We start from the raw sequence: 18,131 nt of genomic DNA, 5'->3' as shown, positions 1-18,131 counted from the left end.
GATTTTTTACTCATGGCTATAATAAAACTATCAACTGAAATAGTCACTGTGAGCCTTTCAAAGCGACAGTCAAATGTTCTGGACACCTCTACTATAGAAGAATCAAATTAAAGTACTTACCTGACTAAGTAAAGCACTTACCTGACACCAGACAGTAGGAGAAGCCCTGCTGCGAAACACCTTCTTCCTCAATGACCTGACATTTCTTGATAGACAGCTTCAAGCAGCCAATCAGTGGCAGGATGGTGCGCCCATTAAGATCAATGAGAAGATTTTACACATGTGCATTGAGGACTTAATCTCAATGCACATGGGTATTTAGCAGAGGCACCTATGGTGCTAACTAAAGGGGAGTACATCATTTGGCTAAATGCCCGAAGGGAGGATATGGGAGGATTCTTCAGAATCACTTTGTGGATTTGCAAAAGTACCACACAAAAATTTAAAGGGACCACACAACTATCTTATGCAGTAAATTGCATTTGATGGCTGGAGTGTCCATTTAAGATTTGCATTTTTTGCTTCCAGTAGCTCTGCAAGACCTGGCCCATGGATGGCTGATAAAAATGTTGAAATATATAGGCACTAAATTGTTCCATAATAACAGAAATTCTGAAATGGAGAAAATATACTGCAAGACATATTTGTACATGCTAAGATTCACAAAACCCAATCCAATGAACAAAGACAAACTTCCTTCATAGCCAGGGAAACCTGTCTCATTTAAACCTAATTGAAAAGCCTGTTGGCTACCATGAAGGCTAAACCTAGAAAAATGAACTGGTCAAAGTAATTCTTAACCCTTTATGACCAATGACTTTCCAGGAAGGTCACAAAAGAGATCATTTGTAAATGGTATGCAGCCAGGCAAACTTGTACTAACGTCCCGCTATCCAGCAGTGTCTAAACTGTAGCACATAATTGTTGGCTGCATCCCAGTGAGTTTACGCATGACAACCATTATTGTGCAGATCTGATGCATGTTCAGGAAGACTATTTAAACCTGCCTATGACTCAGAGTAGGTAAATTGCCATTTTAGCTGGTTCCTATTACTTGCCCTTTATATTCCCATTAATGACATAATACTGATTGTTCATGATAGCGTGATATACGACTTTGATTATTTGAGAACACGACCTTGGCCTGATTTATAATTTATGCAAGAACCCTGTATTCATTTACTACTTTACCAAGGCTTTTGCTCGCTGATCTGGATGTACTAGTGTTGAATTTTGAAATTGTTCTGTATTACAGGTATTCAATGCTCTAGAGATAAGTGATTGTCTAATCAAAACTGCACTAGTCAGCCACCTCATGGCTGTATATCTGCATAAAATCTTGTTAATCCCTCAAAAAGACCCAAATACCATCCAGAATGTCATCACCCCGCATAACATTAATTTCTCCTTTGTAGATTGCCAGTTTTTTTCTGCTCACTATCTCATACCCAAATATCATACCTTCAAACAAATGCTTTTAAGTCATTACCATTTGCAAACAAAATCTTTACCATTTCTTGCCCCATGTACAGCATATCATACGGCTACCCACACTATATTCCATTCTCGCTCTCACAGCCTTTTCACTTTTCCCTAAGCTTATCAAATTTTAGCAACTACCTGACCACGTACGTTTGATAGTAAGAGTAGAAGTTGTTGATTAGAGATGTGCAATCACCATCTTCCTTCATGAAACACCTGGCTAACACAAATAATTTCTAAATCGTCATAGGTCTTTTCTACGGTGATCTCTGCCCTTCACATTTTGAGGGTAAGGCCTTCCAACTTTAATATAGGGCTGGATTGGCATTGACAGTTTAAGGTCAGGGGCCGGCTGATGACGTAGGTGCTATCAACGTCTGCAAATACTGTGCTGTGAGTGCGTCCCACTGAATCCATACAATAACAATAAGTGTATATACATATCATAGAGTCTTTATACTTCTACAACAGAAGGCGCATTGAAAACCCCACCCCCAAAAAAGTTTATTTTAACTTTACTGGCACTTTAAACCCCACCAAATGTATATACCACTTCCTGTTCCCTATATGATTATTGTGCCCTGTTAACATTTCTCTAACCGTCCTTAGATTGCGGATTGGGTCACAGGGCATTTGCAAGTATTGAATGAGGAGATTGGAAGGAACTTTCCGGTCCTGCCCCAGGCCTCTGAGCTGAACTAATCACCCTAGTCCAGGAGCGTCCAACATGCGGCCCGCAAGCCAAATGCGGCCCGCCGGACTTCGAGGTGTGGCCCGCTTGAGCAGGGCCGGACTGGCCCCCGGAAGATTTTCCAGTGAGCTGGCCTGTCCGTGGGCCGGCACACAGAGATGCCATTGCGGCTGCGAGTTGTAAATCGGCCGCGTGGCCGCCTCCTCTGGTCGCTTAATGATTTTGAAACAGCCGGTGTGCAGACACCGTGCCGCCCAGTGCCTTAGTGAGGCTCTTCACCCTGCCCCTTTGAAGATGCGATGTGACGCTCAAAGGGGCGGGCTTACGTGGAAGAGTTCCTCGTGACGGGGAGAAGAGCATGTCGGAGGAGAGCAGTCTACAGGGGAAGGAAGCCAGCAAAAAAGTATATAAAAAAAAAAAAAAAAAGGTGGATTGGTGGAAGAGGACCCATATACAAAGGGGGTCTGCCTTGGGTCAACATTTAAATAATATCAAAAGGGGGTGGCTGAGGGATATAAACACACACCAGGGTGGTTGGGGCATCACATAAATCAATACAAAAAGGGGGGTGGTGGGTGGCTGTTTACAATACACATGGGTATGGGGGGCATTACATTAACCAGTACAAATGGGGTGGTGGCATTACATAAACATCAATACACAAGGATGTGGGGGCGTAAATGCACAAAGGGAGCTGGCTGGGGACACAAATACACATGGAGCAATACACAAGGGTGTGGGGGGACTACAGTAATACCAAAGGGGAGCCTGGCTGGGGCATTAATACATAAGGGGCAAACAAACAACAAAGCAGTGTGGAAAGCATTTTTTATGCTTTGTGTAGCTTAACCCATCCTGATGCAGGTGTGTGTGTTTGGTTGTCTGTGTGGCAGAGCCTGTCCTGGTGTGCGTGTCTGGGTGTCGGTGTGGCAGAGCCTGTCCTGCTGTGTGTGTTTGGGTGTCGGGGTGGCACAGCCTTTCCTGGTGTGTGTTTTTTGGTGTCGGTGTGGCAGAACCTGTCCTGGTATGTGTGTGTGTTCAGGTGTCAGTGTGGCAGAGCCCGTCCTGGTGTGTATTTGGTCATCTGTTTCCTGGCACTTTACATTCTGTAGGAATAAATTGAACTATTTAATTATACTTAAACACCCTCCTGAATTTGTAGTCACTTCAGAGGACAAAACTTTCTAGGCCCAGAAATCAGTGAGAGGAAAAGTAAAGGTTTCGTGTTATTTACTCTATTTCAATCTGCGTATTTTATCAAAAAGAATCAGTGGTACTAAATTGTGGCTTCAGGCATCCCGTGTTTTATTACTTTTTTTTTAGTGTACTGATGGACTCCCAATCCCATCACATACGATTCCCATCACTATCTTATACTATCTGCCTCGCACTGATGTAATCTTTATCCAGTACGCATCAATGCCGAGGAGTAAAGATTCCATCTATTTTATTTCCATAAAAAGACCACCAAAATTCTCAGCACCAGGCCCATGATGTTCTAAATCACAGCCTGCTCGAGCCTTGTGCAGTTTTATTTGGCTAAACTTGTTTTAAATGGTTTGTGGACTGATTTTGTTTTGCTGTTTAAGTAATTTAGTATTGATAGAATGACATATAAAAGTTGATCAAAAAAACTTTGTCCACTGCTTTTTTCTTTATTGCTAAATTAACCCTGTATTAAAATGCTTTATAAACCTAAAAGGTCATATTTTCTCTCTGTAAAAAATAAGTGCGGCCCACGCACACATACTTTTCTGATGAAGTGGCCCACTGCAGAAAAAACTTGGATTAGTCCATTAGTAAAAAGCACAAACCATAGGTAGGTTTAATTAATGCACTTGGTTATAATAAAAGTTGTGACAGCAAGTTTGATACTGCAGTAGGATACTATACTGTATCTTACTACATGTAAGCTACAGTAGCATTTCACCACATACTGTGGAATTTGTTTCTGCTACATGATTAAAGAAAATAACTAGGATAAAATAGGATTTTTGCTAAACCCCTTCAGGACATAGACTGTACATGTACAGGCTCACAATGCATTGTCATCAATGGGTTTAAGGACAACCCTTTGTACTTCTTAAGGGGGTTAAGTTGTAAAACAGCATTTCAGCTTCCAAAATTATGTTCCATGTTAGTGTGTAAGTCTGGTAAACTGCAATAAGTACTTTTGTATAACTGACTGATAGGCAGAAATGCAATTTTATCAACAATTAAGGGGAATGCTGGGCCAAAAGCAGGAGCCATGTAGCCATGACAACTAAAGTTTTACTGTTGGAAATGAACTAATTCTATTAATTTATATGGATCTGTATGAATTCATACATCCTTAAAAGGCACAAAATAACAGCTCACGAGTATTTATAAATATTACACAATTAGCATCATTACAAATAAGTTTCTTGCATTATTATTGTCTGCATAGGTGGCTCTGTCAAAAGGACAACAGTATAAACCACATTTACAATGTTGGAAAAGGAGAATAATTAGGGATGCACCGATATATCAGTGGACGAAAAGTGCATTATCAGCAAAATGGTGAAATAAAAAAAAAAAAGGCAGAAAATAACGGTCCGCAAGGGCCAGGCAGCTTTCCTGTGCGTTGGTCGCACAGTGTGCGAGCAGTGTCTCTTGTACAGTCCAGGAGAAGCAGGAACTCAGCGGAATGCACGTCACATGACTCTGCTCCGTTCTTTCTTCCCCTGGGGGCGGAACAAGAGAAGCGAGCAACACAGAGGGAAGCAGCAGTCTGCGAGTGAGAGATCTGCAGTTCAGGTAAGGGGGTGGGGGAGGGTGTATGATCAACTATGCGTGATAAAGGGAATGAATATGAGTATATAAATGAGCGAATGAATGTTTGTGAATGAATGTGTGCGTGTGATAGCATGGGTGTGTAAGTGTGTGTGTGGAGGGGGTAGCATGGCATCGGGAGGCTCTAATCACACTCCTATCATGCCCAGGTTCTAGCATGTACTGGCTATCTGGGCATGATGGGAGTGTGATCACTGTTAGCAATCATATATAATATTGTTATTGATTTTATATATTTGTCCAATTTTGGTACCTTTATTAAAAGTAGGTAACACACCAAAATTGGACAGAAAAAATCAATAACAATATTAATTATATGATCATTAACAGCAATCACACTTCTGTCATGCCCAGGCAACCAGTACATGCTAGAACCTAGGCATGATAGGAGTGTGACAGCATGATAGGAGTGTGATTGCTAACAGCAAAGTCAGCCAGAACATGCTGGCATTTGGGTATGCCAGGGCATGATATGAGTGTAATTGCTGTTAACAATTATATATATATATATATATTAATATTATCGATTTTTTTTTGTCCAATTTTGGTGTGTTACCTACTTTTAATAAAAGTGTTATAATTTTTGTTTTTTTAATGGAAGGGGGGTCATTTTCAGCCAAGAGAATTCTGAATTTTTGGTTTTGGTCCAGAATTTTCATTTCGGTGCATCCCAGAATAATCATTTTGAATTACGGGTAGATCAGACAAGCCAGGGCCTATCTTAGTGCCAGCAAAGTAAGGGAACAATAACCTCAGAAAACACCTTGAATGCATTGGAGAAATGCACAAGAGAGCTATACCCACACCAGCATCCTAAATGCCAATGAAGAAGACATGGTTGGTACATGGTTGTGACAATGGGGCTTTCTGCCTGCGGTGCTATTTGGCCAACCACTGGCCCTGACCACCATTAATATGGTTTGTTTTATTTTTTTAAGACATTTTATTTTCATAATACTGTAAAAGCAGTACATGGCATAATAGTAGTGTCCCAATTCACAATTTAGTCTCCCACTTCCCCGACAATCAGCTTTAGGGTGTCTCTCCATGGGGACACAGGGGAGAAACCTGGCTTTCCCCAGTGTCCTACTGGGGGAAGAATTAACATAAAAATACATATAAACCATAAATAATAAATTTACCGTCTCTATATAGCATGTAACCAGCATCACTTTGACACTTCCTTCCCAAAGTAGCTAAACAGTACTGTAAGACTAGTCTACAGGGAGGGTCTTTTGGCCACTCACCTGCCACTATGCACTTGGCAGACAGCTTCACCATGACGTCCCAAGCTCCTCTCAAAGAATACAGGCACAAGTAAACTTCTAGCCAACTGATAGTGTGTCCTGATACAGCCAAAGCTTATGAAGTCAACAGTGCTTGTACAGTTCCCACGCAGATGTTCACAACGAATGGTTCCTACATGCCCTCCTTAGCAGATACTACCCACTAAGCCATACACGACATATACTGCCTATGGGGTACACGCTTCAGTGCATATTACTCCTAATTTCAGTTTGCTCGGTAACGGTGTACGCAAGCGTTGCTAAGGACCCTTATCTTCGGTTGATAACGGCTTCCGGATAACGCACAATTCCCCTAGAAACGATTCTCTTTGTTTCCATGACAACCAGAGAATGTTACCAGCGGATTCCACGGCTACCACTATTCATTGGTCAAGCCGTCTGTCAGTTAACAAAATCAAGGCTATAATTGGTTCATTGCTAAACTCTACTTATTTTACATCCGGAACGTTTACCTAACGGGCTATGTAGAGTTTTGATTGGCTAATTAAGACGTATCCTTCTATCAACACCAACTTCATTGGCTGTGAATTTATATACCGGTTTGCTGAGAATAAATTTCACTGTACGTTGGTTGACGCGTTTCAGTCAGTGGAGTTCAAAACACAAGAGCTGTAATCAATTTATTTTTTAATGTACGAATCATGAGATATGGCACATGTCTCATAAACTGAATAAAGCTGGGTAAGAGTTCTCAGATACATGGGCGTAAGGAACCTAGGTTTCGCAAATGTCGCAGTTGACTTATTATATTTTATACCTTACAACTGGTTTGAGGGGAACTCTGCCCAGGTACCTCTTTTCAGGGACATACCACTCTAGCCCAAATCCTATCATTTTTACTTGCTCCCCAATATCGCTATTTTCAAGAAGCTCATAAATATTTGCTATATGTATATCCAAAGTTTTGAATCCTGAGCGATCGCTTTAATATGCACCTAAACAGCTTATATATATATATATATATATATATATATATATATATTTATATATATACCTGGGAACTCTCCGGGTTTGCCCAGAGATTGCCGGGTGAAGCACCGCTTCTCCGGGTGAAGACGCGAATCCTTCGGGTGTCTGGGTCTTGACACGCCCCGCTCCCCGTCCATTTTCCATTTATATGGGGATGTTTCCCGCTGACATCGGTGGGAATGCCCCTGACGTCGGTGGGAATGCCCCTGACGTCAGCGGAAATCCTGCTGTCAACTGGACTGCCCACTGATGTCAGGGGAACCCCCACCGATGTGGGGAGTTCTGGTCGCGTCCCGCAAGGGAAGGCTCTGGGTAGCCCAGAAGTTCCCAGGTATGTATGTATGTATGTATGTATATATATATATATATATATATATATATATATATAAAGTGTATTATTCCTCTAAATGCATCATTCCAGTCGGGAAACACCTTTCAATGAGTAAAACATTCCCATAAAAAGAAAAGGCCCGCTCCCTAGCCACACCCTTTAAAACATCTGCACTCCTCTGGCTTTTTCAAATGTATAGAGGTATGGTAGGAGTTATATCATAGTGTGCTGCTGACATAAAAAATCACAACACTCATTTTTTAACCACTGTAGAAACTACAGGGCCCTAGTGTGAATATTGCCCCTTAGCCCCCCAACTTCACCAGGCAACATGTCCCACAGTGCAATCTTGCTCCCAAACAGCTTGTGAGTACATCCTTTGCACTCAAAGATATTGTGAGTGCCACCTTTTCCTTAAGCAGCTTATCAGGGCCCCCAAATAGCCTGCCTGTGCCATCTTTGCTCCACCTTATCAGTGCCCCCAAACAGCTTATGTATGCCATTTTTTGCCCCAAACAGCATGTCTGTGCCATCATTGCCCTTTGCCCCATCTCCAACATACACTATGGCACACATATGTAAACATACACAAATTTACACATGCTAACACACAGACTTATACATAGGCATGCATGCTCACATCCACTTATACATAGACATGCATGCTCACAAGCACTTATACATAGACATGCATGCTCACATGCACCTTCTAATACAGTCTATCGTGGCTGTGCTAAGTCAATACAGCCTTCATAGTAAAAAAATCAGCCAGTTGGGGAGATAAAAGATCTTCCTCAAAGTCTCAGATGAGGACAGCGTGGAAGGTAAATACATCTCTGGCCCCCCGGGTACCTTCCCGCAGTACTTCCCAGTAGAGGACTGTATTGGGATGTGGGTCCTGGGCAACGCCAAGGCAGCCTTGCAGGAGTGCAAGGGAGAGCCTAAATGCATTAAGTTGTGGCCATGTGATTGGCTGATTAGCTACTTGTATTAAGCAATTGAACAGGTGTACCTAATAAAGTGACCAGTGAGTGTATATGTTACATATATTTCTTCTATTAAAAGGGTTGGCTATGGAGATTCATAGTGTGGTTTTTAGTATTTTTTATAACCGTTTGAGTGTCATTATGTCAATTATGGCAATGTAGCCCTGATTATACACTCGGTGCATTTAGCCACATGCACATTTGTTTATTCATTATTGTTTCATTTCATTCATTTATTTTTAGCTTTATGAATTAAAACATATATATTATTTAATTTATATCTTGGTAACAGTGTTCTGTGTGTGCACACGTGGAGTCTCATTAGGACCCCCTGCAACATTTGCTGAGCCAGCAGTGGAACTGACCGGTGGTAAGTATTTCACATGGCAGATGTTTTTCGCTGTGGAGAAAGGGGCAAATGAATTTGCTGAGATTCTGCAAATAATTTAAACGGAGAACTCACCAATCATATGCATTAAACTGCATATGATGGCTGAAGTGTCCCGTTCATTTTACATCAGATCACCTCTTCCGTAGAATATAAAAGGAACCTGAAAGGGATCCAGGGCTGTATGTGTGTAAAAGAGCTTGTGTTGTTACAGGAAACCTTTCTATCCTAGAAGGAGCCTGTCTCAAGGCTTTCAGGGGGCTTGTGGTGTTATACGAAAGCTAGAAGAGGGAGGATGTTACAATAATCTGTATAGAAATAGCAGAAGATGTATAGATAAATGCAATTGTGTAAACATTCATTCTCCTTGTAAATGCCTTACCCAGCTCCAGGAATAACTGGATAATAACCTAGAGGTCATTTAAAAGTCTTGTAAAGCCCTGCACCTAGCCACACACTGCTAACAAAATCCCCTACTCTTTGGCATTTTAAATGTTGGACGGTATGGTCGCGCAACATAGTTCTGTTACAGGAAAGACAGTTTAACTAATCAAACCTAAGAACATCACCTAATAATATGATGAATTGCTAATGTGTTTTTTTTACAGCAAAATTCATTGTTTTTGGCCCTTTGGGTAAGGATGTTGTCAGGAGGATAATGTGCAGCATCAAGGACTGGTCACAATTCTGCAATGCTTACCATGCTAAACAAGTCTAAAGAATAATGCATGCTGCACAGGCTTAAACCACCTCAGAGCTGGATGACCTCTGCACTGGCAATCAGTGTCAAGGACAATATCTTCCAATCCAAACCAATATGAACTAATTAAAGTAATTCCCCTGCCTCCCTACCATGGAGTGACGCATACTGGGCAGGGGAGCCACAGTGACATGGTTCCACGCACCCCCTATAATCAGCTGTTCCCTAAGCTGCAAAAAAGGGAAATAGCGTGAAACTCAGCAAATGTAATGAAAGGTGCTACACTATAGTCTGGCACACAGATGGTTAAGAAAAAATATACCCTTATGGTATATGAAAGCTACAAATGTGGTGGGACCCAGAATGACAGCTATTCAAAGTGCACCTTGATGGTAATGCTTCTTGACAGCTGAACCAGATTTGTTCCACAGTAAGGTCTGGTTACCATTCTTTAGAGTCAATGTTTAGAATTAACCAAAATCCAATAAGGGCGCGCAGTTGAGAAAATGTGAGTGATTATTCAAGTGCAAAATATCTTCTTATGTCATAAACAGTAATCACTGCTTATCTATCACTTTTATGTATAAAGACACTCCAGACAGCCATCATTATACATGGGTGAGACAATGTCAACTTGTCCTAATTGATGGTTCATTGCTAACATACATGATTCTGGTGGAATTAGCTGATTGACTTAGCTCACACGGCTTGAACCAAGCTGCACTGAGACGAGTAGATGAGAGTAGTGCACGAACAGCAAATCTTGAAATGACAACGCAGACTGGCTTGCTGCCTAGGATATAATCTTGTTTGTATGCACAGGATAATGTGCAGACATACACCCTTAGGTAACAATGAGAGAGACGGAGAGCTTTATATTACCAATATTTGAACATATTGCTCCATCATCTACGAAAACGAACCAACAATTCCAACAAGCACAAAGCTTAAAAAATAAAATAAATATTCCAGTGTATATTTTAAGGTTTGCAGATTCCCCCTGTCAGCTGTGAATGTATATTGACAATATATACTGTTTAACTGGTTAAATGCATCATGCATTTTTAAAGCTATCCCCAGATAAAAAGCCCCCAGAGCTCAAGGCATCCCAGCGTATTAAAGATACTTGAAAATTCTCTCCCTATGTTTAAGGCAATGGATTAAATGTGACATTAATACCTTTCTACATACACTACCTCTTCAGTGTTCATGATTATGAATGCAAATGGTGAAAATGCCAAGTGAGCTTCATTGTCTTAAAAGAAATATGGAAAGATTAATGCAAATTAAGATGATTTATAAGGAATGCGAACATTGACAAAGCATCGATTATGCATGGCAGCAATGTTTTTTAACGCACCCGTGCAACCCGGATTTTGTGTAATCATTGTCATGTAATAAAGATTCCTCTCTAAATATTCTTGCTGCAGTATCCCCCTTGCCAGTACAATACCCATGTTATGTGTGCTCATCTCTTGGCTTTGGTCTTGTTTGGCCCTGTCCTGTATGTTTGACTCACACGCCTTTATATCTAATGTATCTCTAATGGGCAACTGTATTTATTGTATCCTCTTCTTGTTTCTTACTCCCAATCCAGCTCTGTAACCTATGTACCGCACTTTCACCTTACTCATTTTCACCAGAATCTTATACCTCATCCATTTCTCCTTCCGGATACCTAGCAACCGTAATTCACAGTAAATTCCCATTAACACCCCTTCTTTTTTTATAGCACCTTTATTTCTCATAATACCCTTCCTCCTACTCCTCCTCCTTTCTGGTTCCTCATCACTTCACTAATGAGTATTACTGGCCAGAGCCAGAACTGAAACATCAGCAAAATAGCATTGGTGTGTTGAGGCAAGCTGATGGGGGAAGAGAGCATTTGATACTGGTGGGTTAGGATCGGTAGGGAAGGTTCCTGATTGTGTATATAGGCCGGACAGAAAACATGGAGAAGGTTTGAGAAAGCATGGCCCTTGTCCACCATATGTTAAGAAAGCTTTGTGACCCTATTGTTTTTGCTTTCTCCATTTCCTCAGTAGTTAACTACATATCTGCAAAGCAGATGTCATTACACAGTGCGATCACAAGAGGGCAGTGCTGTATCAAGTTACATCTACTTAATTTCAATGTATGGCGCTGACACTATTGGATTTGCAATATAATTTATTACATGCTGTATGCCTACTGCATTTTAACTCATGTGAGGCATAATTAGAAATTCTACCCCTTACCAAAGACTCACCATTCAATGGAATAAACACCCGTATCGAATTAAATGGGTCGCGTGCAGAGAAATTCATAGGATAAAGGAAATGTCAGTTTCGCTGAATATAAATGTATTACCTAGGAAATTACAAAATATGCACCACTTACATACTATACTTACATAATTGTGATGTGATCGCATTGGTGGGTACATATAATGTATGTGGTGATTACATTCTGAATATATTCCGTAGTGCATTTATATCTTTGCACCATATTTCATCTGCAGTTCAGTTGCTCCTGAGTGTTTTTTTCAGTTTTATCTCAGTGTTTCATTAGATGTTGGCAGGTAGAAGGGCTTGTCAGATGGTCATAAAATGGCGAAGAATATGAAGAAGGCGTGTTTGGGTACAGAGTCATATCTGCGTGCTGCCATAGCCACCCTCTACTACCTCCACAGTCACGGCCCTTAATGCTAAAAACTGATGTCATATCAAGCATGCCCCCTAACTGTCCCGATTTACTGCTCCCTAATAACTATGCGCAGTGCATGTGTATATGTGTGTGTGTTAGGGCAGTGTATGTGTATATGTGTGTTCATGAGCAGGTGTGTGTGTTTATGGGCAGGTCTGTGTAAAGGCAGTGTGTATGGGCAGTGTATGTGTATATGTGTGTTTATGGGCAGGTCTGTTTAAAGGCAGTGTGTACGGGCAGTCGTGTGTAAGGCCAGTGTATGTGTATATGTGTGTGTTTATGTACAGTGTTTGTGTAAAAGCAGTGTGTAAGGGTCCTGGGATTCCTGGGAGTGAACATTAGGACAATCATACATATTGCAGCCCCTTTGGGTAAATTGAATGGTAATAAGAATTGATATGATATGAATCCTAAACTGGTACAGTGACCATGGCTTCAGTGACATGGTACAGTTTAATTATTGGTTCAGTACAAACATACATTACATTCTTACAATCTGGGGCAAGAAGTGCCAGTAAGTCTTTCTGGCTGGTACTGGTTAGGTCCCTTAAGAAGAGAAAGAATGCTTTTATTGGATAGATAAGCTTGATTTCTTAATGTATTGGTTGGTGAAATGCATTGTGTGTCAACTATGGAGGAGCATAAACTGTTAATCAATAGACAATGTTTGAGTTTGGTAAGGTATAGAGCGAGATTTCTACCAATAACACCAGTGACTGGTCCAGGACTGAGCCCAGAGTGTTTCAGTAAACCTCTGGACTCTTCAGATATGCATAAAGCATAGCTTTACAACAGGAGTACTCAATAGCAAAGAGGTAAGTAGAAGCATAGTAAGGAGGGTTCACATGGATTAGAGATAGCAACCCCCCCCCCACAGTAATCTTACATTGAGAGCTTCCCAGTATAGCAGGGGTGTCCAAGTTTTTTCTGCAGTGGGCCACTTCATCAGAATTGAATACGTGCGCGGGCCGCACTCATTTTTCACTGTGAGAAAATATGGCCTTAATAATAAAATATGCAGATTAAAATAAAGTAAATGACACAAAACCTTTACTTTTCCTCTCACTGACTTCTGGGCCTAGAAAGTTTTGTGACTACAAATTCAGGATTCAGGATAATTAAAAATGAAATAGTTCTATTTATTCTAGGGATGCACCAAAATGATACAATAATACATAAGGGAGGCAGCTAGCCAGGTTTCAGCATGTACTGGCTGACTTGGCATGATAGGAGTGTGATTGCTAACAGCAATCATAGTCCCATCATGCCTAGGTTCCAGCACTTACACATCCATGCTATCACACACACACTCATTCATTCATATACTCATTCATTCACAGATTAATTCCCTCAATCATGCATACTCATTCAAACATCCTCCCCCACCCCCTTTACTTGCACTGCAGCTCTCTCGATGCCGCTCACAGACTTCAGCAGGGTGCGCGGCCTCACTCTGTGTTCTCTTGTACTGCACAGAGGAAGCAGGACTGGAGCAGGGTCCTGCTTCCTCTGTGCAGTACAAAAGACCCTCCCACAGCAGGGCTCTTGTGATCCCGGTTGCCCTGGCTGCCGATCTCACGCGGGCCGCACATCGAGGCCGCATGTTGGACGCCCCTGCAGTATAGCATAATATACAGTAGTGTAGGTTAGCATTGACCAAAAAATAGATTCCTCTAATTTTCTTACAAAAACTTTTATTTGAAACCTGGAGGCTGTTGTCAGTCACTTGAGTAACTTTCTATGTGCTTATTCTTTAAACCGATAGATTCTCATTAGTCACATTATCCGTCTGGGTGATTAAGACTGAGCCATTGTATTGTGTAATACTGATAAGGGTATTTTTCTAGTAGGTAGCGCTAACACATTAAAGTAGCTAATAAGCAACTACCTGAACATTATGCAAAGACTGGAACTGTTTAAAAAAAAAACCACACATTTCATTGAAAACATATTTTTTTATTACATTTTTATAATACATGTTTCATCTAAAAATAAAAAATAAATGTTCCCCTTTAACATCTGATAGCAAGCCAAATGAACATTGTCTGGACTTGTACTATTGCAAGAAGGCTTGGCTATACAAGTACCAAAGTACCTTCATAGTAATTCTCAAACAGTTTTAAGATTTGTGTAGACGCGTATTTCTGTCTTTAGAGACATTTCTGTAGGTTATGGTGGCATCCCCATATTACAGAGAAACAGCTTGTGAGCAGAAGTCAGAGAAGACTTTATTAGGGGCACAGGGTGTTGGATAATGTTTTATTTTCTTATAACCTTATTTCTACTATTAATATATTGCCAGACTGCAGGCATTTGATGATTGATATCAAGAAATGTGATTGCAGAGGGTGTCGTGTTACCTGGCACAAGACCACTATTAGATGCTCTATGTCTGCCAAAAGACTCTGCAGAGTGAGTCTGGTTAAGTCAGAACAAGGATATCTAGCAGACTAGATTCTGCTTTATCAATAAATTTAAACTATCGTCAAAACTGAAGAGATCAGATTCTGTACGCAATAAAATACATTGTTTCTAAGATGGATGATTTGGTTCATGTAATCCATCTCTCAGAGACAAATAAGTCAATTTATAATGTCAGATTGACTATGGAGGGGCTAACCATGTGATCTATCAGTGATATGAATTTCTATAACTTGGTATTTTGTGACAGAAAAATAAGTTAACAGTGAAAAATGCTGGAAGTGCACTACAGTTATTCTTTCTCTTCGCTTCAATATGCTATTCAAAATTGTAATAAAATTGGCAAGGGAGTTAAATTAAGTTTCATATGTCTGTTATTAAGTACCATTCCAAACAACTTACAAAAAAATGTTGTATCATAGGATGCTGGTCCTTTGACTATTTACTACAATGTGTGTTGGTGTAAGGGAAGTTGAAGTACCTTAATGCATAGGCACCCCACGGGAACCTAGGATCAAACTAACTGTTTGCACCCTGCATATTGTAATAAGTGCTGACAATGAGTACTGTGAAATGTGTCAAATGAGCCTTATCTCAGGAACAATGTTATTCACAATGTGATTACACAGTGCATCACAGTTTGTTGCAGATGTGGGGTCCATTCAGGGTACCATGCTGACCCCTGTCCACTGCCAAAAGCACCTACAATGGGCATGTGAGCATACAAACTGGACCATGGAGCAATAGAAGAAGGTGGCTTGGTCTGATGAATCATGTTTTCATTAACATCACGTGGATATCTGGGTGCGTGTGCGCAGGGCCGGCCTTAGAGGTGTGCGACCAGTGCGACCGCAACAATAATAATGTATGGAAACGTAGCATTGCAGGTATAGAACAACAGAACACACAAACCCAGCATTGCAGGTATAGATCAACTGGAAATAGCACGTAAAGTCAGCACTGAAGGTATAGATTAAATAAACAACACATGGAAACAGCACCACAGGTATTGATCAACTGAATAAGACATACAAACCCTGTATTTGCAGGTATACATAAATAATGTATGGATCAACAGAATGACACACAAACCCGGCTTTTCAGGTATAGCTCTATTGGAATTCACATAAAAACTCAGCATTAAGGGTATAGATAAAACCCCCTAAATTACAGGCATAGATCACAGGTTGCACACCCCAAAGCCAGCCCTGGCATCCCCACTGCCCACATAGAACCTGACCAGCAGCCAGATTATACCTATAGGGATTGCCATCTTTGTCCCTAAACAGCCCAGCATGAGTCAACTTTGTCCCTAAACAGCCCTGCCTGTGCCATCTTTGTCCAATAAACACCCTGCCTGTGCCAGCTTTGCCTTTCCACAAATCAATTATACATCTATGATACACATAAACACTTTTACAGTCACTCACCAATTCACACTTTCATTCACATAATCACTTATTCTCTTACTCATTCACACAAATCATTTACACATATTCATTAATGCATTCTCACAAATTCATTCAGTGTCTCACTCATGCACATAATTCATCCACATTAATTGTTTCATTCTCTCACCCATTCACACAATGCATCCACACATTAATTCATTCTCTCACTCATTCTCACTCTTTATTTGAATATTTTTACTACCCCCTTTCTCACTCTATACCCCCTCTCCCCTTCTCACTATCTACCCCCCCCCTTTGTAGTTCACTTACCTTGTAGAGGTCCTGCGGTGGGAGCGCAGGACCTAGAGGCCTTGCGGAGGAGACTGAGGGGCACTGAGCAGTTGCTGAAAACTTATTCCTGAGCGACCTCTTGGCGCCCCTCTTTCTGCCCTGCGTTAAAAAAAAAGGACGGCGTTTCAATTGTCCCAGATTGAGGCTGCTCAGGACCCAGGACTGCCCAGGGTAAACAGTCCAGCTGTCTGCCTGGTGCCTTTCCCCTTGCGTCCTGCTATAAAATGTCCGGATGTACAGAAAACAGGGTTCCCCATGTCTCTAATGGGGCAACCCCAAATCCCGTATAGTCCTGGAAGCCTTTTATAATTGCCTCCCTCGTACCAAAATATCATATTGATTGGAGGCCTTTTTGATGGAGCAAAAGCCACTCAAAGTTTTAGTGGACTGCAGCCGATTTGCGGTCTGTCCGATAGCTGGACTGGTGCTAGGGTCCCACAAGGGCCTTCTTTACGCCAGTGTCTAAGAGCAGGGCATTCCTTACTGGTACACAAGTATACCCCCCTAATGGCAGCCCTGGCTGCAGCTGCTCAACTCGTCTTCACGCACCTAATCAGTGGAAGAAAAGCTCTCTTATTGAAATAAATCAGATCACTTTACGTGCTTGGGGGGGTCTCGTTAGACACCCTCATGCAGTTACTTGAACCTGGAGCTGACTGACATTAAGTATATCATGTGTCAGGTTTAAGCTGCATGGAAAATTGCTGGAGGTGAGGAAAGGGGCAAATGTGTACAGGGGAATTCTACAGAATCCACCTATGCATTTCAAAGATCGACATCACAAGAAAATGTGAACCTTTGGTTACCATATGGATTAAAGTGCATAAAGTAACTCGCATAGGTGTGATTTATAGACCCCCAGGACAAGTAGAAGAACTAGATAATCTACTAGTGGAGGAAATAGCTAGAATGACAGTGAAAGGGGATGTTATAATCATGGGTGACTTTAATCTCCCTGATGTAAACTGGAAAACGAAAGTAGCTGGTTGTACCAGGAGTGCGGATATTCTAAACTCCTTACTGGGATTATTTTTAAAACAGGTAGTTGAGGAACCAACTCGTAAGGAGGCCATATTGGATTTAGTGTTCACAAGAGATTTGTTAACAGATATTTCTGTAGGTGAAAGTTTGGGATCTAGTGATCATCAGTCTGTGTGGTTTAATATACGAACAGTGACACCACACAAAAACAAAAGTTTTAGATTTTAGAAAAGCTGACTGGCACAATTTAAATGGCGTTCAGGAGAAATGGGATTTTGTAAAAGCTGTTTTATTGAAGATAACAGAAAATTGTATTAGGCTGGTCAGTAAGAGTAAAAAATTTAAGAAACCGCTGTGGTACTCTGCAGAAGTGGCCAAAATCGTGAAAGACAAGAAGTTAGCCTTTAGTAGATACAAAAATACCCAAAGTGAGGAAGATAGACAGATCTATAAAATTAGGCAGAAAGAGGCAAAGAAAGTTATAAGATCTGCAAAATCAAATGCAGAAGAACAAATTGCCCTCTCAGTAAAAAATGGAGATAAAACATTTTTTAGATATATAAATGAGAAAAGGAAAGTTAAACAAGCATTAGTTAGACTAAAAACAAAGGGAATATATGTAGAAGAGGATAAA

The sequence above is a fragment of the Sceloporus occidentalis genome, unplaced genomic scaffold (assembly GCF_023333645.1).
Source record: "Sceloporus occidentalis isolate IW3139 unplaced genomic scaffold, rSceOcc1.0.p SCAF_139, whole genome shotgun sequence".
In the NCBI taxonomy this organism is placed as follows: domain Eukaryota; kingdom Metazoa; phylum Chordata; class Lepidosauria; order Squamata; family Phrynosomatidae; genus Sceloporus; species Sceloporus occidentalis.
The sequence above is the reverse complement of the archived record's forward strand: the minus strand, read 5'-3'. Positions refer to the sequence as shown.